The sequence below is a fragment of the Terrapene carolina genome, unplaced genomic scaffold, assembly GCF_002925995.2.
Source record: "Terrapene carolina triunguis isolate 2854851 unplaced genomic scaffold, T_m_triunguis-2.0 Scaffold66, whole genome shotgun sequence".
Lineage (NCBI taxonomy): Eukaryota > Metazoa > Chordata > Testudines > Emydidae > Terrapene > Terrapene triunguis.
Genome location: NW_020664417.1, coordinates 7,909,536 through 7,936,464, shown reverse-complemented (window position 1 = coordinate 7,936,464; position 26,929 = coordinate 7,909,536). Strand labels below are relative to the sequence as shown.

The window sequence follows — 26,929 nt, the reverse complement described above, 5'->3', positions numbered from 1 at the left end:
GAACTATTTGACTCGGGTCGCAGCAAAAGAAGCTTTCTAGCAAGTGGGGAGAAGATATAAAAGAGGGACAATGACAACATGAGTGGTCCTCACTGTCCCTACAGCAACACACCTGAAAATACCGGAGGAACAAAGACTGAACTGTGAGAAGTGATGGTCCCAGGCTAAGATCTTTAGCCTGTGTATGAAAACCTGGGAAAGCCAAGGCAACTTGTGCCTTAAGAATCTGCCAGCCTGTTTATCACTCAGGGTGAGAATTTATTAATTGTATCTAGTGTGTTAAGCTCAGTCTGTGGCTTTTGTTTATTTATTAAGGTATCTGCTTTGTTCTGTTTGTTACCCCTTTTACCACTTGTTTTGTTTATAATATAACCCAGTTTCTGTAATTTCTAACTGGGGGGGACGACTAGAAGTTGTGCATAACTTCCTCCACACTGAGGGAGGAGGCAGATTTCATAATATATCTTTGGGTCTGCACTCCAAGGGAGGTAGTCACCTGTGTGCTAGGGCAAGTCCCTTAAGCTGAGCCTTCCCAGAGCTGATTGTCAGCTGGGTGTGTCCCTGCCTGTGTGTGTGCTGGAGGAGGCTTTAATAGCCTGGCTCAGCAAGACAGGTTAGAGGGGGCCCATTCTGGCAGAACAAGTAGACTCAGTGGTATCTCAGCACATCAGGTGGGATCCCAAGAGGTCCAACCCATCACACATACTATTCATTATTTATCTGGATGACAATATTCACGTGCCAATAGCTCAAGAGTAATACATGGATATGCAATACCACATGTTGCTGTTTTCATAAAGAAAAGAGAATCAACTACTGACCTTATGTGAGGAACAGAAGTGAGGCAAAAGATACCTGGCCTAAAACAGTATTGCACATTAGCTTGAGTTGTCCAAGACCCTTGGAATCACATGAGGGAAACTTGTGAAAGCAGAGATAGGTCAATTGCAAAGAAAGTTCTACTTCTATGGAATTCGCTCCTGCAAGAGCGCAGAGTGACCACAAATCTCAGGGCTAAATGTAAAACACATTGCTTTGACTTAGCTTTCCCACACATCAGTAAATAATGATAGAACTGGTGCAGAGAAAGGCTATTAGCATGATCAGAGGAATGGAAAATCTATCTTCTGAGAGGAGACTAAAAGAGCCTTAGTTAGCTTAACCAAACTAAGGCTGGGGGGAGATATGATTGCTCTCCATAAATACATCAGAAGGATAAATACCAGGGAGGGAATTAAGCACCAATGTTGACACAAATGGATATAAACTGACCATCAACAAGTTTAGGCTTGAAATTAGACAAAGGTTTCTAACCATCAGAGGAGTGAAGTTCTGTAATAGCCTTCCAAGGGCAGCAGTGGGGGCAAAAAATCTAACTGGCTTCAAGACTGAGCTTGATAAGTTTATGTAGGGGATGGTACAATGAAACTGCCTGCAATGGCATATAGCTGATCTGTGACTGCTTGTCCCAAATATCCCCAACGGCTGGTGATGGGACACTAGATGGGGAGGGCTCTGAGTTACTACAGAGAATTCTTTCCTAGCTGTCTGGCTGATGCATTTGCCAAAGTGCCCAGGGTCCAACTAACCGCCATATTTGGAGTTGGGAAGGAATTTCCCCCCTGGGTCAGATTGGCAGAGACCCTGGGTTTTTTTTTTTTTTTCACTTCTTCTACAGCATGGGGTCATTTGCAGGTTTAAACTAGTTTAAATGGTGGAGTCTCTGTAAAATGAAATCTTTAAATCAACATTTGAGGACTTCAGTAACTCAGCCAGACGTTAGTGGTCTATTACAGGAGTGGGTGGGTGAGGTTCTGTGACTTGTAATGTGCAGGAGGTCAGACTAGATGATCATGATGGTCCCTTCTGGCCTTAAAGTCTGAGTCTATGATAAATAATAAGTATACCTTTGTCAAACCAGGAGGCAGAGAACACTTATTAGATTTTAAAGTCATGTGTAAAGCATTCAGATGACTACAATTATGATATAAATGCCTAGACAGAATATAATATGCATGCTATTTTGTTTGTGTTTGTAGACTGTCTTTCCTAGATACAGAATAAAATAAATAAAGCAAGAAAAGCACCTGTAGCACTTATTGAGAATGTGCAACAGGTCTGGAAGACATTGCCAGATTGTTAAAAGGGAAGCGAGAAGTGAAAATGGCTTTAGAAAATTCCCTTCCTCTTCTCCTTACTCCAGCTAAAGAGAGGCTGAGGGACTCTTTTAACCCCAACTGTCTGACAGGAGTGCAGCTTCATTAGCAGCTGTAACTCTTTTTACCTAGGACTGTCATAGCAGGGAAATCCCACACTGGCGTTTTGAGCCCTTCTTTGGGCTCCCATAGGAATCTGGTTACATTCTTGGAACTGCAGGTGTCAATCTTGATTACACATGCTGGATTGTAGAGGCAGATTCCATCTCTTTTCTAATATATAAAATCAACATGCATGTATATATTTTAACTGGTGAAGCCATTACTGATGCTTAAAGTACACTCCAGTTTGTGTAGTTTAGAATTACATAGGATGTATTATGAATTTTGGATAGTGTTTTCCTTGAAATGTAGAATAGAGTTATGAGAATTTTTTGTATTTATATTCTATAATCTATGTAAAATGTGCTGCAGGAACTACTGTTGTTTTAAAAATTGCTGCAGGAGACTAGGAAGTGTTCACATTCTAGTTGGAGATGAAGATGCAAAACTGAGAAGACACAAAATATTTAAGACTTAGAACATAAGAAAGGCCATATTGGGTCAGACCAAAGGTTCATCTAGCCCAGTATCCTGTCTTCTCACAGAGTCCAATGCCAGGTGCCCCAGAGGGAATGAACAGAATATTTAATCATCAAGTGATCCATCCCCTGTCGCCCATTCCCAGCTTCTGGCAAACAGAGGCTAGGGACACCATCCCTGCCCATCCTGGCTAATAGCCATTGATGGACCTATCCTCCATGAATGTATCTAGTTCTTTTTTGAACCCTATTATAATCTTGGCCTTCACAACATCCTCTGGCAAGGAGTTCCTTGCTAATTTAGACCCCATCATTTTATACGTATAGTTGGGATTATGTTTTCAAATATGCACTACTTTGCATTTATCAACATTAAATTTCATCTGCCATTTTGTGAGATCCTTTTGTTGCTCTTCGCAGTCTGCTTGGGACTTAACTATCTTGAGTAGTTTTGTATCATCTGCAAATTTTGCCACCTCACCGTTTACCCCTTTTCCCAAATCATTTATGAATATGTTGAATAGTACTTGTCCCAGTACAGACTCCTGTGGAACACCACTATTTCCCTCTCTTGATTCTGAAAACTATTTATTCCTACCCTTTGTTTTCTATCTTTTTAACCAGTTACCAATCCATGAGAGGACCTTCCCTCTTACCCCATGACAGCTTATATTGCTAAAGCCTTTGGTGAGGGACCTTGTCAAAGGCTTTCTGAAAATCTAAGTACAATATATCCACTGGATCCCCCTTGTCCACATGTTTGTTGCCCCGCTCAAAGAATTCTAGTAGATTGGTCAGGCATGATTTCCCTTTCCAAAAACCATATTGACTCTTCCCCAACAAATTATGTTTATCTATGTGTCTGACACTTTTGCTTTTTACTATAGTTTCAACCAGTTTGCTCAGTACTGAAGTCAGGCTTACCGGCCTTTAATTGCCAGGATCACCGCTGTAGTCCTTTTAAAAAAATTGGCATCACATTAGCTATCCTCTAGTCATTTGATACAGAATCTGATTTAAATGATAGATTACAAGCCACAGTTATTAGTTCTGCAGTTTCATATGAGTTCCTTCAGAACTCTTGGGTGAATACCATCTGTTCCTGGTGACTTACTGCTGTTTAGTTTATCAATTTGTTCCAAAATCTCCTCTAATGACACCTCAATCTAGTACTGTTTCTCAGATTTGTCTCCGAAACAGAATGGCTGAGGTTTGGGAATCTCCTTCACATCCTCTGCTGTGAAGACCAATGCAAAGAGTTCATTTAGTATCTCTGCAATGGCCTTATCGTCCTTGAGTGCTCCTTTAACATCTAGATCGTCCAGTGGCCCCTACTACTTGTTTGGCAGGCTTCCTGCTTGTGAGATACATAAACATTTGTTAGCCAAAGACTCAAAAAGTAATAGCAATCTGTTCTTAAAATTCTTTTTTGGCCTTCCTAATTATATTTTTATACTTCACTTGCCAGAGCTTATGCTCTTTTCTATTTTTCTCACTAGGAATTAACTTCCACTTTGAAGACTTTGAATATTTCAATTTAAGCTAAAAAAAACTGAAGGATAGGAACTAATAATTATGTAATGATTACAGCAAATGTATATGGTATGTTGGAATATTTTACACCACCACATATAGGCAATGGGAAAATAAATGAAACTATGCTGAGAGATACCAGCTGAGGATCTGGCCTATAGTTTCCTATCTACAGATCATGTTTAGAAAAATGGAGCTTGCATTGGGCACAGCCGTGTATTTCTTGTGTTACAATTTATACTATTTTCAGTGTGAATTTTGTTTGGGTACATCGAGCTTGCATGATTAAGACCACTATTAAAAACATTATAATTATGCTGGACCACATGGTTATGCAAAATATCTACAAAATTGTTTTGACTTATGCTGAATTCTGTAGGTACTAAAAATGTCAAACTATCTACTTTCATTGCTGAAAATTTTTCAAATATGTCCTTGTGCAAAGAAAAGCTGCTTCTTTTGGGGCAGAGTAAACCACCTCTGTGGATAACTGACACTCACCTCTTCCCATGAACATGTCCTAAGCATTATAGGACACCGATATGTAATGCACATTTTCTTGCAAAGATGGCTTATGTGATTTCTAATAATAGAGGATGTGTTTCTAGTTTTTGGAACTAGGACTGTGGCTTTGGGGTTTTGTGAACAGGAAAAAGGACTTTGGCAGCTTTTACTGATTGATTGCATTCAGAGAAGGTGTAAAAGCTGGTTTCGTGGAGACCTTGGAGAAAATGCAAAACCGGTTGAGCACATGAGACTCTTTCCCCTCATTCGTGTTTTTAAAAAAAAAAAATCACAGTACCAATAAATCATTTTAAATGTGAGGGGGTGACAGGCGTAAGATGTAGAAGGAATAAACTTAGTAAACTCCAAAACAATGATGACTGAACATTTTCTAGTAGTGTTTCCCATCCACAAACAGGATTTCATTGAAAAATACTACCTTCAAAACCAATGCCTGTCTACACTGATAAAACACAGTACTATGTGTGCATCTCTAGTAAAAGAATGCAACCTTTATTGAACTATATTTATAAGATCTTTGCTAGGTCACGTTATGTTCTGACAAGCACTAGCTGCAGACACTGAGACAGCGCAGTGTACATTTTGGCTTCCTACATTGAAATTGTTTCAGCGTCGGATTACTGCTTTGCAAATGAATAGCATTTTTTTGCTGAGGTCTTGTGGTCTACTATTAATACATTTTCAAAATGGAAACCTGATGGATTAGATCATTTTCCCTTGGTTTGTATCCCTAGGGATGGCTAACCTATGTTGCTTGTTTTAATTAAATTACCACATTTTCCATATGATTAAATGCCTGAATAATGAAGACTTGCGGGATTGAATTTTAATGCACCATACATGAATATTAGCAACGGGGGGAAACATATGATTTTTTTTTTAGGTGAAATCTTTTAGTAGCAAATATTTCACCTCCTCTTTTCAGATCAAATTAAAGTTGCAGAACAGCAGAGTAGAAAACGGTGTGTCAATGGTGTTCAATGGATGGGAACAAATTTTTCTGAAGGAAGCATTTTGGTTAATAGGAGAGAAATAGAAAATGTTAATATATTCTGGTGATGTGCCAGGCAGCGTTTTTATAGTTATGGCACAGTATGTTTTGGATCTCAGAGAAAGAGGCCACTTACCATTCTCAAACAGCCAGGTATGTCTTGCAGCAGTTATAAAGGGACTCAATGCCTTTTGATTTCACTGGGGGTTGCATGGGGTTTAAATCAGGTCAGTATTTGGCTCAGTGAGGATTGTTACGGGGTTTCTGATCCAAAAAGCCATGCATGCCACTTTAAATTTTAAAATTGAGTGGTATGTGTAGTTATGTTTTGCCTCTTACAATCACAGGCAAAAAAAGAATTAGAAAAACATTAGAAAAACTCTACTGAACTTTAGTTGTGAAAAAAGTTGAAATTGTGTGAAAATGTTTTCTAGGTGTATTTTGTATTCATTTTATTAGGTTTGAATGTGGGATAACAGCTGCAGGTTCGGCTGCAAGAATGTGAGTGGTAAGAGGCAGGCTTAGTTACCTGTAGTGAAGCACAGCAACAGTTACGAAGTGGTTGCTTTTGGTGCTGGTACAATTTTTTGATCTTATCCTGACTCACTTAAATGAGTAGCTGCCTTAAAATTAAAAGGGGCTAATGCAAATGAAGGATGAGATTAGAATATACAAGGAAAGAGGAATCAAGGTGTGTCCCCTGCAGCAGAAGACAAATGGATCTAGATCTAGTTAGATCCCCCTCACCCCAATCATTATAATGTCATATCAGCCTATTTTTTGGCAGTTCAAAATAGTATCACCTATCAAGTTCTCTTCCAGTCCTCTGTTTCTATGATTATTATTTTCATTCACTACTTTCTGTTTTCATGACTCTGTACTACTTGGTTCTTGCAGAGACCATCTTTAGTTGTTCCAGAATACCATGAGAGATACTGCTTGGGGAAGGAATCTCGTGAGAGAGCCTGTTCTAACTTTGTAGCCCCAGAATGTGCAGAGAGCCATTTTAACTTTTGGATCCTTAAGTATCTAGTAGTTCTAGTCAGTTAGTTCTTTGCCTATCACTGATACCCTTTTGGAGTGATGTCAGCACACAATGAATGGTTAAATAAAGTGGGAAGAAACATGTTCCCCCTTAGGGTCACTGAACATAATCAGACAATCATAGAAATGTAGGGCTGGAAAGGACCGCAGGCGTCCATCCTTTTTTTGGTCCATCTCTCTGTGTTAAGGCAGGACCAAATATACCTGGACCATCCCTGCCACGGGTATTTTAACAACTATGTTTTAAAAAAACCTCCAAGGATGGCAATTCCACAATCTCCCTTGGTAACTTATCCCAGTATTTAAATGTTCTTATAGTTAGGTTAAATATTAAGAAATACTTTCCAACTCTGCCTTGCTGCCTCAAAAGATCTCTCTCCTGGAGGGGGAAAGGCTGTTTTTCCATAAATAATGGCAACCATTATTGAATGCCAAACCATTTAAAACAAACAAACATGTAAGGGGAAATGTGACTCTGTCTTCTAATGTGTAAAGCAGACTTAAAAAAAAAAAAAGTTAGGCAGCAAGGGAGTGCTCAGGTGTTTATGCCATGTCAATTACTGACATAACTTGGGTTTATTTTGCAAAGCTCCAATGTTGTCATAGAACAATTGAAAAATCCATCAAATAGTGATGATAAAATAAAAATTCGCTGTGAAAAAAGGAGATCATAGTGGAAATGAGTAGTACTTCTGACATATACTGTATATATATTTTAGCATCAAGCTCCCCATCTAGACCTGGATGTCTAGGAGGTTTAAAAAATGTTAAATAATAATTTGAAGGCATTTCATCCCATCTTAGTTGTTCAGGAACTGCCCTTTTTTCATAACTTGTTTGACTTAGGAAAGTCTAAGGGCTTGATCCTATCCCATTCACGTTAATGAGAGTTTTCCCAATGACTTGAATGGAAGGAGGATCGAGTCCTAAGTGTCTAACTTTGTAAAAAGTGATTTTTGGAGGTTCTGGGGGTATGTTGACTCTCCTCCTTTGTGGTGTTCTAATTGCTTCAGGAAATTGTAGATGCTGGTGCCTATTGTCCTCCATAGATTCCAAGGCCAGAAGCATAGGCACTGCCGTGGAGCACCCATGGAAAAAAATTAGCGAGTGCTTAGCACCACTGTCAGTGAAGCTCGCCCCCCTCCCCCCGTGCGTCTCGCCCACCCGCGGCTCCGCTGATCAACTCCTCTCCCTCCCAGCGCCTCCTGGCCACCACAATCAGCCGTTCTGTGGCGTGCAGGAGGCACTGGGGGGGGGATGGGGCATGCTTGGGGGAGGGGGCAGAGAGAGATGGGGAAGAGGTGGGGCGGGGGTGGGGATTTGGGGGAAGGGGTGGAGTGGGGGCGGGGCCTAGGGAGGAGGGGGGGGTCAAGTACCTCCTGGGTAGAGAGGAAGTCGGTGTCTATGGCCAGAAGTAATCACTGTGATCATCTAATCTGACTTCCAGCATAACAGAGGTGAGAGAAAACCCTCAAAATTATTTCTTTTGAGCTAGAGCATCTCTCTTAAAAAAAATCAATCTTGATTTAATGACTACCAGAGATGGAGAATCCACCACGACCCTTGGTAAATTGTTCCAATGGCTAACTGCCCTCACTGTTAAAAACTTATGCCTTATTTCCAGTTTGAATTTGTCTAGCTTCAAATGCCAGCCATTGGATCTTGTTATACCTTTGTTAGACTGAAGAACCCATTATCAAATATTAGTTCCTCATCTAGGTATTTGCAGTCTGTGATCAATTTACCCCTTAACCTTCTCTTTAAGATAAATAGATGGAGCTCCAGTAACCTGGTCCTTTGAACCCACATGGTCTAATACCCATACCCCGTTCCCTGTGCTTGGCTGCTGTGCTCTCCATTTATACCAACACATATATGTCAGAAGTACTACTCAGAGGTCTATTCTGTCAAGAGTCTCAATAAACTGAGCCTTTGAAAGTGTTGGTATAAATGGAGAACTAAGAGGGATGGTGGAAACACAGAGGAGATACATAGAGGCCGGTGTGTGTGTGTGCGCGCACGTGCAAAGATGGCTCTAGATGACACAAGCTGCCAATGGGCCCAAGAGGCTTACACAGTTATCTGAGTATCAGAGGGGTAGCTGTGTTAGTCTGAATCTATAAAAAGCAACAGAGGGTCCTGTGGCACCTTTAAGACTAACAGAAGTATTGGGAGCATAAGCTTTCGTGGGTAAGAACCTCACTTCTTCAGATGCAAGTTATCTGAGTGTAATGCGGCACAGAGACACCTTGGATATGACCCTTCTTCCCCATCACACCACCTACACTAGTTGTACAGAAGGATTGGTTTGGCGTGTCCTTTTTTGGCCAGTTACACTAGTGTTAGGGCTGCTTTAAACTGCTGTTGCTGCACAAAAATTCCACAGCACACTCTAGGATCTGAGCCATTACCTGTCGTCTCCCATCCTCCTCCATCATTATAGACACCTCTGTCCTCTTGGTCACACAGACCTGAAATTTATGCTTATATCCAGGTTGTCACTAGGTTGTCTGCCAGTTTGTCCTCTACAAAAACTCTAAAATCTGTCTAACCTTTTCCACCATCACAGCTTTTGGTCATGTTCTGTCTATCTTCTCTTCCATGGCTGTCCCCATGCTTTCTGTACCTCCACAAACCATCATGTAGCCAATTTCAAACCTAAATTTTAAACATTCCTCTTGTCTTGTTGCTTGGATTCATGATGCATCTCTAAAGCAAGTATATTGGTGTGTCTGTTCATTCCCATGATTCATTTCCTGCTCTTGCCATGTTTATACCTTCACTGACGCATTTGTTTTTATTTTGCGCCACAAGATATTTTGTCATTAATTGGGTGGAGGTGTGGGGATTAATGCACCCTTAACTGGTGACTGCTTCCCAAGATATGAATAGCGTGCCAAAAATGTATGTACTCTGGGAACATAGTTATCCTTAGTATGACTCCTGTCCCAAACAGGATTCAGTCTTGACCTTTCAGTATAAATATGCAAAAGGACCATAATCTGTTACTATGGTGAAAGCTCTAGTTTACAAACATTTATCCTTAATAGTAAACTATCCTGGAGAAAAATGCCAGCATATAATTTACCTTTCATAAAAGATCACATTAATGAAGTTGTCTAAGAACAGAATGATTTCCTTTAACATAAGCAACAACCTAATATGCACCATTATTCATTTTGTTTAAACCCTTTAAAAGTATTGCGTCTCAAGGGACAGTTGGAAGTTGGTTTCCTATTTGAGAAGGTCTTTAACATTATTTGAAGTAAAAATTGCACTGGAACTCTCAGGAAGATTCTTTAAAATGGCTGCCTACTGGACAGCTAGTGCAGGTTTCATTGTATTTGATGGAGTGGACTAGTCACACAAATGTAAATCCAGAGTAATTCCATTGATCTCAGTGGAGTGTGTAGCAAGATCTGTATGGCTAACTCAACAGCTTTTTAGTTATATTCAAATACTGTACTTGTAAAGAGCCCAAGGCTTTATACAACTTATATAGCCTTCTGTGATGCAAAAACTCCAGAAGTGCTGTATAAGGAAACCAGACACCGGTTGATATTTTCAAGGACTGGTCAGATCAACCTTCTATGTTGGAAAAATATCTCTGCAATACACTCCCTGCTTTGCAGATAGGCATTGTGGAGAGAAGGAAGAATATGTACATGAGGTACTTTGTCCCAAACAGCCCTACATCTTACTCGGTGTGTCTCAGTTCCTTTGTCCTATTCCTCACTGGGGGAGAGGGGTCTGCAGAGACAAGTTATGGCTGTGTTAACCTATATTTGGTTCCAAACAGAGAAATGAGGGATGGGGCATGGCGTTTAGTTTTGGTAGGAAAAAAATAGCCCGGTGTTGGGTGGAGACCTCTCTAACCATTATTTGCTGTAATCTGCGTGGAGATGATGGTGGAACATCACTAAAGGCGCTGTGAATAGTATGGGATTGGGCCCAAAGAAAGAGAAATGTATGTTTTTAAAGTATTTTATGTTAAACTCCTCAAATTACATCTTCTTTATAAATAGAAAAAATATGTTAAAAGAACATGAAGGCTGCATAGTCAAGCACTCATAAATTAGGAAATGCCAGAATTTAGTTTGCCCATGGAATCTTAATTTGCAACCTTTGTGAGAATGCACTAGGATATAGTCTTTATTTATATGGTCACTTACTATTTTTTTCCACAGGACACCTGCCTCAGGACTTTTGGTGCTCAATTTACGAGCAACTATTTAATATTTTATTTTATCCTTGTTAAATGATGGGATCTCCAGGGTGCAGCCTAGGACTGTGGGACCGCTGTACCTCCCTGAAATCTCTCCAGCCTGGGCTGTCTCTCACAATGACTTGCTAGTGACCAGCAGAAAACTCCTCCAGGTGCTGTGATCGCTCAGCACAAGACCATGTGGAGCACCACACCCAGCTATATTGCATGAATGCTCCCAGAGCCATTCATGAATCACACAGAGAAAAGCACCAGAGCCAAATCCCCCCAGCTTCCAGCACTGTACCCCAGGAATATACCATCTTACACTGCTCAAGATGAGCAGTGCAAATTTATTAATTCACCACTACATCAATGGAAAGTGGACATACACCAGCCTTTGCAAACCTGAGCAGATTTGCCACACACTTCAGGCAAACTCACTGGTAAAGCTAAACAGTAAAACAAATGTAGTGACTGCAAAAGATAGATTTTAAGTGACTATAAGTGTTAGGCAAAATGTCAGAGTTAGTTACCAAAATAAAATAAAATAAAATATAACCACGCACTCTATACTCTCAACCCTATTACACTGGGCAACAACTAGATTAAGCAGTTTTTCTCACCCCACTGGATATCGCAGTCCTTAATATACAGATTTGTCCCTTAAATCTGGGCCAGTCTCCTCTGTTGGAGTCTTCAGTTTTCTTCTGAGTGTCTTAGTTGCTGGCAGCATAGGTGGGGGTAGGAGAAAGGCTAAGCGTGGGCCTGCTGTGTTCTGTTTTATACTCTCAGTCCCATGTGCTTGGAGAACAAGTCCAGGCATGTCTGGTGGTCATTGCTGAGTCTCCAGGCAAGGTTGAACAATTCCTCTGGTGTGGCCTTATGCAGGTGAGTCATTGAATTGTAGCTCCTTTACTGGACAACGGCTGTTGATGGGTTGTTTGACACCCCGCCCAGGCATTGGTTACTTTCCTTGCTGTTGCCTCTAGGGAGCTAATATCTGGCTGATTCCCCAACTTACAGCATGTTTTAGTGACAACATTACAACACAATTCTCATAACAACATATGCTATAAAGATATACATATTTTGATAGAACAGTGACTTTCAGCCGATCATAACCCAGCTATATTGCATGAATGCTCCCAGAGGTTGGAACCTTTAGGTCCACTGCTTCCTGATACCTCACATGGCATGCTTTATATGCAATATCACAAGTATATGCAGATGAGGAATATGGGGGTTACAGGACACCCCCCCCCAAGGTACAGAATGTCACAGTGTGGCCCTAGGCTTTATTCACTGCATGCTATTCAAATCCTGCTCTGAAGATGGAATTATTAATGCCCTCATGGACTCTTCTATACTGATCATCAACATCTGAGTGCTTTGGTTAATTTATCTTAATGTCCTCCTCCCCTGAGAGATGAGGGGATATTATCCTCATTTTACAGATGGGGAATTGAGGCAGAGAGATCAGGGTCAAAAGTGTCCACTGTTTTTGGGTGCCCAATCTGGGTGCCTAGGATCTGATTTTTCAGAGCACTTTATTGATCAAAGCACAGATCCATTGACTTCAGTAGCAGCTGTGTTTGTTCAGCACTTTTGCAAATCAGAACCCAGGGTCTCAAGTCAGACACCCAGAAAATGAGGAACGCATCGCTACTGCGCACCTGTGAAAATTTTGTTTTAAGTGACTTGCATGAAGATGATGATGCAACATCATATAGGTTTGTCATATGTGGTTTGTTAGCAAGGTTGGAACCTTTAGGTCCACTGCACAGACCTCGGCCACTTGAGCTAATGGAGTAACTGATAGCTATAGTAGGTTGTCATCCTCTGTGACCCAGCTCTAGAGGGGGATGAGATTCACACTTGGCCAGCAGAAGAATTGTGAGACTCCAGAAATTTTGTGTTCTACTGCAGGCTCTGAAGGGCAGTGCTCTCTAGTGGTCTGTGACTTCCACCTGTTCCCCCTGAAGCTGTGCAAAAGCTTGTTTCCCTTGGTCATCTTCAGGGAAAGTTGTAAAATTACTTCATTTGATTTAGTATTTGGATAACTCTGCTTGTCTTGTTTTCTGATTTTTGTTAAGTTTTATATTTAAGCTTATAGAAGTAGTGGTAGTATGGTACATATTGCAAGTAGCTTCGCACAACACATTGTGGGCCAGATCCTTAGCTGGTATAAATTGGTGCAGCTTGATTGAAATCAGTGGAGATACATCCACTTACATCAGTTAAGAATTATGTCCCCATATGTCTTAATATTCTATGAATGCTTAGAAATTATGACTATGTGCATTTAAAAAATCACTACAGCCCTAATCTGCAAAAACTTACACATGTGGGTAGTTTTATTCTATGTAAGCAGTCCCGTTGAAGTGAATGGGACTACTTGTGTGATTAAAGTTAAACACGTGTCTTTGGAAGATCAGGGCACAAACAATACACTGTCCCTTTATGATAATTTTTTGTTTAAGTCAAGGCTCAACATCGCTGGTAGGAAACAGATTAAATTAGCCCCTGCAGAGTGCAGTACTAAACAAAAACCCTTTAAATTCTGATTTCCAAATACGTATTTCATTTAGTTTCTAAAATAAATTTAAAACTAGTATTCCTTGCTTTAGTGTTTTCTGCTGAAACCTATTTATTAAGGAGAAATACCTACTCAATAAATGTCATGTGTAGGACATGGTTGCTAGTTTTCAATAAAAGTTTTTGAGTAATTAATTGGTATTTATTTAATATACAATAACAATTTTATTTAATCTAATTTAAATGCCCTCTTCGGAGCCCTAATCTAAAGTTTTACTCTAAGAGAGAGAGTGCTTTCTGAGCTTTGCAGAATTATGATATAACTAGGTCAGAGAAGATTATATTAAATGCTCCCTATGATAGAAAACCTTATGTGGGAAAAAAATTATGGTATATTGCACACAGGTGTTCTAAATGCTGCCTTCCAGATCATTAGGGGAGGGTTAGCTCAGTGGTTTGAGCATTGGCCTGCTAAACCCAGGATTATGAGTTCAATCCTTGAGGGGGCCATTTAGGGATCTGGGGCAAAAATCTGTTTGGGGGTTGGTCCTGCTTTGAGCAGGGGGTTGGACTAGATGACCTCCTGAGGTCCCTTCCAACCCTGATATTTTATTGCAGCTTCTATCCTTCTTTGCACAGTACTCATAGAACTGTATGTAGATTTTTCCAAGCAAGCTTGTAAAGATGGGTGTTTGGATTAGCATCCCTAGGGACAACTGGGACCTTAGATCTTGGTTCAATTCCCAGCTCTGCCACATGTTGCGTGCATGACCTTGAACTAGAATTTTCATAGGTGCCTAAGGGAGTAAGACACCCAATTCTCTTCGAAACTGAATGGAATTTTGTTCTAAGAATAAATTCATAGAGTATAGGTGAAGCATTCAGATACTGAAGTGATGGGTGATTCATAAGTACATAGCTAGGTAATCTAGCCAAGTATTTTTCTGATTGGAGTGCTGTTTAAGAGACACCAGAACAAAAGTGGTTGCTGCCCAGCCTGTATATATATTTTTTTCAACAATGAGAGAGAAAGTTGGCAAGTGTTAAGCAGCTGATAGCATTTAAAAAACAAACACAAACCCCAACAAACAGGCAGAGGTCAGTGGCTCGAGGCTCTGTTTTTGTTAAAAGTAAGGCTTCACTTGGAAGATTTAAATTTATTTTTGTTGTTGTTTCTGGTATCCAGGAGCAATGCACACATCTCACTGTTTCCTACCACTGTGCCCTCAAAATAATATTAGCTGAATTGTAAATTTCTGGATGTTAAAGACAGGAAATTATGATAGCACTCCAAAGATGCCTTCCATGTCCTAGCAGCACAGGAAAAGATCTTTTCTAATGCCACTAGCCCTAGGCAGGTTGTCTAGAGCTTTAATGCAAAGGATAAGGGAAGTCTGAATTTGTTAAACAATAAACTTGAGAGGGAACAGTGACAGACAAAATAACTTGAACTAAACATGGCATATAATAAATACACTGGTCTGTGGTAATTGGTTTGTCACTGAAAGACAAGGAACTGAGCAAGTGTGGGAAAGCATCTTGAAGATGTGCAGCTGGACATCTTCACAAAAGATTAATTTTCCTTTGAAAAATTACACGGAACTGCAAGAAATCCAAAGGTCTGTAGCAGTTTGTGAGGGAATACATTAAATAGTAATAATATAGCTCTCTTATCTGGCTCCCAAATTCTTCTGCTGGCCAGGAGATTATTCAATACCATTACACATCATACAATTTAAGTGGATTCTGAAAGAACTGGTCTCCTGTAGGTGAATCAGTGGATCTGTGCATTGGTACTGTTTGCCAGTACCATGCTGAGATGGACAAAAAAGAATTTCATTATTCTGGTTGAGTGTATCAAGTATGGGTTAGGGAATTCCTGGAAATCTGCACTGCTCCAATTATCTTGTTGGGAGACATCTTAGCTTCTTTCTTTCTTTCTTTCTTTCTTTTCCTTTTTAAATAGTTGATTACTTCAAGCTTTCAATCTTTATTTTCCCCCCAGGTTTTCTTTCAGTCAGCTCCCCTGTCACCTTCTTTCCAGAAAAAGAAAGAAATCTGGAGAAAGAAAATGGTCAGAGACCTCTTTAGATATGGCCACTCAGCTGAGTTTTGAACAGCTGCTATGATTTAAGGGTCATGGATTACAACTTTTTTGTGATTCCATAAATTTGTATTTTGGATCTAAAGAGTATTGGGCTCTTTTTTTTCTTCATCTTAAGGGAACACAGTCACCTTAAAAACCAAAATCCTTCCCTTGTGGCATAAATGAGGGCAGCTGCTATGACTTTAATGGAACTGCCACAAGTGAATTTGGCAAAAATCATTGTCTTTCTGAGGAGTTGCTAGTAACACAATTAGAGAAAGTGAAATTTATTTTTTATGTGGGATTTGTTAGTCTGCAATTTTACAATTTGCTTTCAGAGACTAATTCCTATGTGGATTGAGTGCGTAGTTTGATGCATCTTCTTACTTCTTGTTCACGTGCATCAGCATGATGACATAATCATTAGAGCTGAAACATTGGAAATTTCCCAGTGAAAGAGGTTGTTTTTTTTGGAAAATGCCAGTTTATCAAACCCAAAATGTTTTACAGAAACAGTTAAGGCTGCATGAACTTTTGTTGAATCATAGGCAGAGACCATCAGAAACCTCTCTGGTTCCCTGCCAGCTTGTCCAGTAGGGTACTGGGGAGCACATGTTTACAGGGTCCTTAGCTCCAGAGAAGCCCCGCCATGCAGATTGCCCCGGGTCCAGGGATCCCCTAGCTTCCAGGTTCCAGAGCAGCCTTGCCATGCTAAGGCATGTAGGATCCTTGCCATGGAACCAGGAGCTTGGAGATCCTGGGATGGGCTTCCAGAATGTGCAGCTCCAGAGTAGCCCAACCATGTTTGCTTCCAGAATCCTGGGCTAGCTGGTTCTTCTTGCTGCCCAAGTCTGGTGAAAATGACAGAAATGTCAGTTGCTGATACCAGGGAGCATTCTTTGTTTCAGAGGCATCATGTGTTGGTGTTTCCTTTTTTTTTTTTTTTTTTTTTTTTGGAGATTTCAGTTTGAGAGAGATTTTCTTCCAATTCAAAACAAAACCAAATTTAAAAATTAGTGGAATTAGATGTGTGACTCTGAGGGGACCGGTTTTTGATCAAAACATTTTTTTTACAATGTGAAAGGTACAATAAATGGATTAATGTCAACTTATGATCTATTTTCTATTATTATTGTATAATGCTCAGAGATGTGCCACATACAGGCTAAATATACTGTTTTTGGGCTTGTTCTGTTTTCAACAGTCAATTTAAAAAAAAATCTAAGAATCCAAATACTTTTAGGAATTCTTTATATTTTTCTGCGTAAGACATGTCTTTATAGTTTAGCAAAGTGTGAGAAAGTTGAGGAATTTATGGTCTATTTATTTTTGTGTCCATTAATGCTATTGAAATAAGTTACATTACAAGTTTTTCTTGTAGTGAGTTTATATGCTAAGATATAAATCCTTTAAAGGGAATTCAGTGCTTGGAAAAACTACCAGAGTGACAAAACTAACGAAGTTCTTCACTTACCCATGGTACAGGTAATGCAGTGGGAACTTCCTTGAACCACAATGCCAATAACAATTGACTTGGAAGAATCATCTGTAGTGATCGCAGAGTTCACTCTCTATGGCCATTCAGTCCTCCCTACTGAAACTGCCAAATGGATATCTGGCCTGGTCTTTCCCCTGTGCTTACAGACTTCCTATGACTGTATTATCTAGGGATCTGATTCAGGAAAGTGTTGCTATTAAGGAAAGTACTTAAACCCATTCTTAAGTGCTCTCAGTGTAGACCTAGATGATGAACTTAATAAAATAAGGACATAAGACATTAACATATGAATCAGTTCTGCTGTTTCCTGATGATCTGCTGCTTGTCCTTCTTTGTTTGGATTTTGTTTAGTGTATAAATCAGGGCTCCTGTTATTGTGAATGAGATTTTTTACATTATACTCTAGTGTCAGTTGTGATTGCAGCTTTTGTCTGTTGGCTAGAAACTTTGCTGGGTCTACTCACTCTATTTGCATATGCCAATGAATAGCTATTAAACAGTCACTCCGAGTGGTTACCATCTACCAGATCTGCTTGTGAACCACTAGAAGGCTCCATATATCTTAAGCTATAGTATTCTCTCTAATGAGTATTGGATGCCGTGTTGGAACAATATTAGAACAGAAAACTAATTTTTTTTATAGAAATTATAAATGGAAAAGACCTATTAGGACATTTAATCCATCAACCTTCCAGTGCAGGATTGTTCTCAAACGTAGTTTCTAGTGGCTCATCTAGTTTTGCTTTTAAACAAGCCTATTAAAATGTGTAAATAGTTTAAACATTTTATTTTACCTTGGAGTGAATATATTTTGAATAATCTTTGTGTCGTGACTTTAGGAGATTTCCCCCCCCATGTTATGAATACATTTTGAAAAAGACCAGATGCATGCAAGCCAGAGTTGAACTAAAGAAGCTGTGAAAGCTAGGTTAACACCCATAACAACATAACATAGGGATATTACATCCCCCCTTTCTTTTTTCCCCCTAAAGCTAAGCAATTTATTGAAAATTTCAGGAGTAAACTAAGAACAGAATTAATGCATGACCTTTATTAAAAAACCTTTCCCTTTTGACAACCTTACTATTCAGTGTAAGTGAACAGCAATATACAGCCACACTTAAATTAGTGTTGTATCTTTTATATTTTTGTTACTCTCCACATCTCCTCTTTCATTTTTTTTCATAGTCACAAGCTGTGGAAGGATGTTAGTAAAACTCACTATAACCCTTATATGGCTGTATATTTGACAATGGTAGCATGCTCAAGATATTTACAAATAGCAATCATCTAATAAAGAAACATTAGACCACAGTGTGAGTATCCTTAATTTTTGACCAAGGCAATTTGAGAAACTTAATTTGAGAAATTTAATAGGAAGAAAGCTGTTTTTATGTTTGAGGACACTTTTTACTGGAAACTAATAACTTGTTCCAGCAAAGTGTTGGGTTTTTTTCTTCTAGGCTGTAGAAAATCGCAGCACAGTTAATTAAATTTCATTTGCATTGGGTTCTTCTCTAAAATAATTATATACAATTGTAGGTAGTCAATGTGTGATGAACACAGGTGAAATATAACTAACCTTACTGCAGAACACATGCTAATTAATTTTAGGAAGAGCCAATAATACAACAGTTTATAATGCTGTGGATCCAATAGTATTTCTCATCAACCAAGATACTTACGGCAAATCTCCAAAAAGAAGTCTTGAGTGCAGCTGTGACCATCCCTTTATGATTAATTGTTGGTATTTTTTAAATACAAATATATGGTTAGGTGTTGCCTGGTGCCAAGATTTGTGAAACTTTCTGGTGGGTGATAGCTCAGTATTGAGAAAAATTTGGGGCAATTTATGGTTTCACAACAATATGTATGGATTTATGAGGTTTTGATACAAACCCAAGTGATACTCAGCAGCTTTGACTGAAATATGTTGTGTTCCTGGTTTTTCTTTTTGAAGCTTATTTGTTGCAAATATACTTGGATGGAAACTGACATGTTTGTATGAGCCCTTGTCAACTAACCTGCTGACTATAGACAAGCTCTCATTTAGAGTTTGTGAAAGTTTTACCAAGTGATGCAGTGTATGATCTGTGTGTATGGTCTAATTAAATGTACAATGCTAGGTTATGCCTTCAATGTGTCCATGAGCCCCAATTTATGCTCTGAAAAAAACAGAAAATAAAAGAATATTTGGTTGTTACCTGACCTAACGCAATGTTAAAATATTTTTATGGAGCTAGAGATTACTGATTATAGATAGTAATTGTATTTTATGTAGATTTAGAAGTTACTGAAACAATTTTCAATGAAAAAATGGAAAACCTTTGTATTTCCCCCTATTTTCCAACCAGCTCTGCTATTTGTTACAAACTGTTTTCTTGATTAACAATGCTTGTAGTGACTGGTGGTTCTTGAATCATGTATCATGTATTTTCTACTCCTAGGGGAATTCTGTGCCACTACGCATGCACAGAATTTATGACCCCCGCAGCTTACTTTGCTTTCCTGCAGAAAAATGACTTTCTGACAGGGAAGCAAAGAGAAGCCACAAGAATGGTCATGCAACCCTCCCAAGCAGTATGTTTCGGGTGCCCAGGGCAGCTGTCAGAGAGGTAAATCACTGTTGGGCAGGGGGTGGGACTGGGGAAGACCCAGCTGGTGGCTACTACCCTGCACCGGGCTCAGCTGCTAGTCCCAGCTGGGCTGGGGAGAATGGGACTTCCCCTACCCCCGTGGCATCCGGGGCCATGTCAGATCCACCCCTAGATTTTCTCCCCAGCTGTAGGAAACTCTGCAAACTCTGTCCCTCATGCGTCCTGCACCCATTGCTGCTCAGCTGCAGGGGGAGAGATTACTGTACAAGGATCTGCCCAACCCCCGTGCATCCAGACCCCCTCATACCCAGATCCTCCTGCGGAGCTTCACCTCCCCCTGCACCCAGAAGCCCCCCCGATGAGCCCCACTTCCTCTGAACGAGGACCACCCTGATGAGAAACTTGCACCCAGATCTCCACCCTACTGAGCCCCAACCGTCTTCACCTGGCCCCTTCTGCAGTCCCATTACTGTTGCACTCAGAACCTCCCAACAAGCCCCTGTGTATCCAGATCCCCCACTGAGCCACCTGCACCCAGATTGCCCCACACAGAACCCTTTCAACCCACACCTGGATCCCCCCACACTAAGCCCCTTCAGACTTGGATCCTGCCTTGCTGAGCCTGCCTGCTCACACATGGCATGGAGGGGCAGGGCACTGGGGTGTTTCTGGTGCAGGCCCGGTCCTCCCGCTATGTCAGGATTGGATGCAGCCTCACCGTTGAGTCTGTGTCCCAGGCGGGAGCTGCAAAGTGATTTCCCACCTCTGTGGAGCCAATGGCCTGTGTTCCCCAATGCCATGCTGGAGTCTTCATGTTTGTTTGACAAATAATATTTTGTAGAATTTTAAAATATTGTGTGCAGAATTTTTAATTTTTTGGCACAGAATGCCCTCAGGAGTAATTTTCTGAGATATAACTTATTGTAATTAAATTGTGCTAACACCTGACACACAGGTTCTCAGACCACATACAGGATGATATTTTTAAAATCTAGAAGATATTATATGTTGAAAATTAAAGAGTACTTATGAAAGGAAGGTGAATGGTATTTCAAGAATTGGAGATCCTCTAATCACAGAATGGGTTTGCCTGTTCAGGTGTTGATTATACATATGGAGGAAGTGCAACAGTGTATCTAAAAGTAATTCTGTCTCTGTGTCTACCCAGTCGTTAGCCTCTGTGAGACAGCCATCAATTGTGATGGAAAACAACTTTATAGCAAAAATGCCTGAAATTCCAGATATCCAAGACCAGATCATTGCCAAATAAAACCTGTAACATTGTTTCTCTATAGAATTTCTAAAATTCATTCTTTCCTTTCCATTACTTTGGCTAAAGTACTTCGCTATGGTTTGATCATCTCCCAACTCATGCTTTGCAGCCACTTTCCCCCCCCTCCAGCTTCCCAGATTCATATCTTACTCTCTTTCACTCTATCAAATATATTACCATTAATATAATCTTTCTCACATACCACTTGGACCATGCCATTACCATCTAGTTTCCTTCCCCATGCCTTCTGCAACAGGCTCAGGCTTCTTTTAGTCATTTCAGGTCCATGTATATCTCATCTCCTACTTATAGCTCTGCTTTTCCAGCCTCCCCTTGCTCCCTTGGCTGCTTCCATTCGTGTCTTTGCTTCTTCTTTGGTGCTGTTATAGATGCAACTGTCTCTCTCCTCTGTTGCTATAAGGTTGCAGTCTTCATTGAAATACACCTCTACCTCGATATAACGCTGTCCTCGGGAGCCAAATCGCGTTATATCAAACTTGCTTTGACCCCCCGGGGGGGGCCGCCCCCCCCCCCCCCCCCCCCCCCGGAGCACTGCTTTACTGAATTCGTGTTATATCGGGGTAGAGGTGTATTCCTAAAGACACAGTTCTCCTATTACCCTTACCAGTCACTATCCACCTCATTGAAAAACACTTATGTTTTTAAGGAGCAACATTATATGATAACTGTTCTCTGGTCATCCTGGGCATTTTGTTTCTGTATTTTCTTACTTGTTCCTTCATTTGCTCATTTAGGCCCCAATACAGCAAAGGTCTTATACACGTTATTAAGACCCATCTTTATTCAATAAAGAACTTAACCACCTACTTCAATTCACAAAAAGAACAGGAGTACTTGTGGCACCTTAGAGACTAACAAATTTATTAGAGCGTGTAAAACAACAACAAAAAAGTCATTCTATTTTGGGGTATTTTCATACTGCTATTTAAAAAGGTAACCTCCCCCACCCCCAAAAAACACTGAACAAACTCTTCCCCCCCCCCCCCAAACAAAACAAAAATGGACAATTATAGTAATGTCAGGGATTAATTTGCTCTGAAGAATGTAAGGAGATATGGGATTAAGGCTACCACTCCATCCCTACCATTTTGTGCTGGTACTTCAGGGGTCATAGAACCGTGTGCTAGCTTCAAAATCAGCTGCACTACAATACTGATAAGTAATGGAATTAAGAGTGTTAGTCTTAAATCTGAATTTCCTTGCTGTGATAGCCTGTTCTTTTATGTTCTACTTAATATGATGCTTTTCCTGTATAGTTTACAAATACAGAGTATGTACTGTAAGTGTCTGCCTCTTTTCTATACATCTGTGTATAATAGCCTAGGTTATTAATCTGACTGTGCATGGTACATTTTGTAGGTTCGTCATCTGCATTTACACTTTACACACATTTGATGTTTTATAAAATGAAGATGTATCTAGTCAGATGGATTAAAGAAAAGGAGGTGTTTCAGTACTCTCAAGATCATTACCTAAGAGCACCTGGGAATCAAATATCTGATCAAAGCTGTTCTACACGCATGCAAAGCTAGTTTTTCTTGGCTGTATCTGAAGAAAATCAAACACATATTAAATGGGATTTTTCCAGTTTTTGCCATTCCCACCTGATGTCATCCTCAAATCTGATAATTCATCCTTAACCAATGAGACAACATTATTCACAATAGGGATTTAATCAGAGAAGTCTTTCTTTTGGCATTTTCCTTCCTGCAGTCATTTCCCAGTGCTGAGCACATTAACGGTTTTCAGAACCCATGAACAGCTGATGGCTAGAATTCTTTTGCATGCAAACACTGGGGTAAAGCCTGCTTCCAGTGTTTTGATGTGAATCTCAGCTGTAAACCTTCTCATGACTTTATTTGAAGTGAACCCAAATAGATGAATACATTAGAGAAATATGCTGAAGGAAAAGAAAAATGTCACGCTTTCGTGATCTGGTGTCCAGGAATTTGATTTTAGGGATGGCCTGTACAAAGTATAAATGAGAAACCCATATACAATCTGGATGTTTGAATGAAATAAATACTAAAAGTAGCGGGGGACAAGTTTGTGGGTGTGGGATTTTTTTGTTTGTTTCTGTTTTGCATTTTTGATACAAATCTTACATATAGAGGTTGAGTATGTCTTGAATTTCATTGTGTGTATCTCCTTGGATAGTTCATGGTTATGGAATTTTCATTGGGTTCCTAAATAGTTGTCTTAACATTAGAAGAAACTTATGGTTGTACTTAAAATAGTCTAATGAGAAAGGATTTAATTTAGATTTGATAGGACTGTTGTATGTTAATTAAATATCTGTGCTTATTAAAAGCACATTACTTTATGTTTAACAGCTATGTACTTGGTACAAATATGTTTATATTTGGTATTTAAATAGCATAAAAGTAATGCAAATAGATTTATTCATAAAGATTTAATTATAGGTTTGTTTTGTACACATCTAATACTAAGTGATTACTAAAGTATACTAACAGAGGTTTAATAGCTGGAGATGTTTCTGAAAACTACATACTTATTATACTGTTAAGCTTTCATAAATATTGTTAAAGTTTTTAAAACACAGTTTACCTCCCAAGTGAGAAATATAAAGTCAGTTAGTGCATGGTCTCTAAAGAGTAACTTTACTATGATGCACTTGACCTCAATACCCTGCTTCATTTTCACTTTTCTTTGCACATGACGGTTTTCTAAAAAAACATATTTTTGATACCATCTCATCTCATGCAAATCAAAACTCCTCTATGCCTTTAGGTCTCCTCTGTCGCTTTGTGCCCACTTCAACTCTGATTCAGAAAACATTTAGTCAGGTGCATAACTTACACATCAGAGTGAAGTTACCCACATGTAGTGAGATCTTAGAATTCTACTTTTCCTTTTCAGATCTTAAAATACTTCTTTTAGACCTTGAGGAAGCTCTTCCATTATATTTGAATTAATCTTTATCAAGAGGAGTCTTTCTTCCCATCCCCTATATTCCCTCTTCTGTTTAACCTCAGCTTTGGGAGTGGGGGATTTGAACTCCCCTTCTCTACCACCTTTTCCATCACTTTACCTTCCGAGATCTCCAGACCATCTCTTCCACCCTAGGGACTTAAGTTGTGGCTTCTCTCTAAGTGTTTGGCTTGAGACAGAATTCTTAAGTGATGACATGAGATCCTGAGTTACTATGATATTTATAATGATACACTACAATATGTCAGATGTGACACTTCCGTTCTACTGAGTGAAATGGAATTGTTGGTTGCCTGACATCTCATGATGTATCACAGTACATTAAAAGATAATTTGGAAAATAACAAATCCTAAACCACTTGGGGGTGGGGTAGCAGGTGGTAAGTCTGTGACAGCAATAATATCTTCATTGCCAGAATATATGTATATGGGGAGGGTGGATGGATTGAGTGGCACTGAATTTTTTATTAATTTATACATAGATACATGTGATATATTTTACTAATAGCTAGTTAACACATATTTAAAGCATAACAAATCTTGATTTTTATTGACTTGTAGGAGACAAGAATAGCAGGAAAATCAGTAACATTAAGATATATCATGGTTTTCTTTAATTTTTCATGCCATACACTTCTAGTTAGTTAGAAAAAAAACACACTTTAATTTCACTTGGATAATTTCCTCAGGGTAAAGCAATGTGGTGTGTCGGTGTGTGTTTTAAGAAATGTCTAGGTGCCTAGAAACCTCCCCTCACACAATTTTTAAAATTTGTTTCACTCCTTTGAAGTATTTTAGCATTTGCACATAGTTGTGCACATCTTTGTGATGTAAGAATGTTCCATTGCATGCTGTACAGCTGAGATAACCACAAAGCAGAAGTGAACATTTTCTTGCAGTAATAGCCAGGATCAGACATTTGAACAAACAAGTGCATGGACAAAATATCTTTTGCCTGAAATCGTTTCCGTTCATGCACACAATTACTCATTTTGCTTGCACAAATGGTGGCTGGTGCTCTATTTGTGCACTTTCAAGTATGAAAAGTTTCTGTACTTACGTTGGGTGCTCTCCTTTGAAGATGTTGCCATACAATATGTATTTTAAGTTACTTTATACATCAAATATTTTATTGCATTTTTAATTATATTAGAAAGTCTATAATGAGCAAGGCTAAAAAGCTATCCCACGCTCCTCCTCCTGCTCTTTACCTACTTGGCCCAGTGACAGCACTTAATGAAGCAGTAGTCATTAGCCAAACCATACACTCTATCACTTTGGGATGTTTCTGACATCAGTGAATATGTGTAACTCCCTTTAATGTTGACATGAGATATATGTATCTAATAATGATGGGCTTAGGCCATAATCAAAAAAGTGCATTTCTGGTTCGATAATATGATTTATAGCCTTAGGAATTGTGTGTTAGTTTTCAGGTGAGGAGGTAAGGATTTAAAATCAATAACGTATTATATTAGACTCTTTTCATCCCTGTAATGTTAAGTGATTATTATTGAAATGAGAGGAATGTAGTTATTTTACAGACTTAGTTATGAGGGTTTCCCTGTTACCTTCACAGATAAGAATTGTTAGCCATGGATTCAATGCTGTTAATATTATCTGATGCTACAGGGTATTCTTATCTAAAATATGTGAAACCTCCGATTTTTGCTTCACTAATTTTGTGAAAAATACCAAATTTGCAAAAACAAAAATCACTTTAAAGAAATGTCATCACTGGGCATATGAAGCAAATTTGCACCAATATTTCCATTCTTAGTGGGAAAAAAACAATGGAAAGTCCTAGAACAGAAGACAAAATAAACCTTAAAAGTGGTTGAAGTGATTTGCGGCTGTTAGTTTGGAAAGACACACTCTAAGCATTTGTTCTTTTAAAAGAAACCTAACTGAAGCTTCAAACAGCACCAGTAGTTTGTGGAAGTTTCTGAGAAATAGAACATTTTCCTTTGAGTATTGCTGAGATACAGATAGGTATGGATCCAGATCTCATTTTCATCATGTTAGAGTGGAATCATCGAGAACAATGGATAGGAGTTGAGTGTATTTATGTCTGACTTGGCATGCAACACCTTCCATCTCAATTGTTGGGGAGGCTTCAACAGTTACACAGAGTGTGCCTCAGTGATCCATGTCTTCATAATTTCAAGACTGGTGTAGTGCCATGTACTTCACTAGGGGCTGACCTTAAAAAGGATGCAGAATTTCAATTAATGTGGAATATAATCATGAGTGAGTTGAGCCATTCAGAACTCATCCGTGTTCCACGCTCTATGCTGGCCATCTGTTTTCTTCCTTTGTTATTCAAAGTGTTGGTCACAGTATATAAAATAGAGTTAGGTGAGTCATTCATAATGAATAATCTAACTAATTGTATTGCATTTTCTGTCTGTAGCTTTTGAACAGATTGTGGAATTCTCAAATGTATTCATCATTTGAAATTATTTCTGGAATTTCTTCAGAGAATAATTGTAGGTTGGCAGATTGACCATGAATTGTGCATACTCACAAGTCACTCCAGCTTTTTAAATGCTAGGAACACTTTTTTGCATAAATTCCTCACCATTGTTACAAACAGCTCTGGTTCACCAATGTTATTGGGAGCCCCGGGGTAGACAGCTCACCTACTGCTGCTGCTGTTGTGTTCAGTGCTGTATTATCTTACTGTTCAGAATAGGTCTCAAAGACAAAATGCTTTAAATGTCAGTGACACATTTACACTAGGACTGACAACATTGTTAACACCACTGAAATTGAGCTGATGGTAGCAACATTAGGAAATTCTTGCAAGATGTTTTTCTGTTTATTGCTTATGTATTATAAATCATACTTTTATTTTGTTCCTTGCCTGGTTGACTTATGCAGCTAAACAACATAGAACTAATTGTGAATTTTACAATCAAATATACAGT

General features: G+C 39.2%; 1 long non-coding RNA gene across 1 annotated transcript in view; it reads left to right on the top strand.

Annotated features, from left to right (window-relative positions):
* The first annotated feature begins 5,851 nt into the window (after positions 1–5,851).
* LOC112114645 overlaps positions 5,852–26,929 on the top strand; it is a 126,943-nt gene continuing 105,865 nt past the window's right edge. The window contains exon 1 of the long non-coding RNA XR_003899758.1: positions 5,852–5,939. This is a non-coding gene — a long non-coding RNA (uncharacterized LOC112114645). The remainder of the gene's footprint in view (positions 5,940–26,929) is intronic.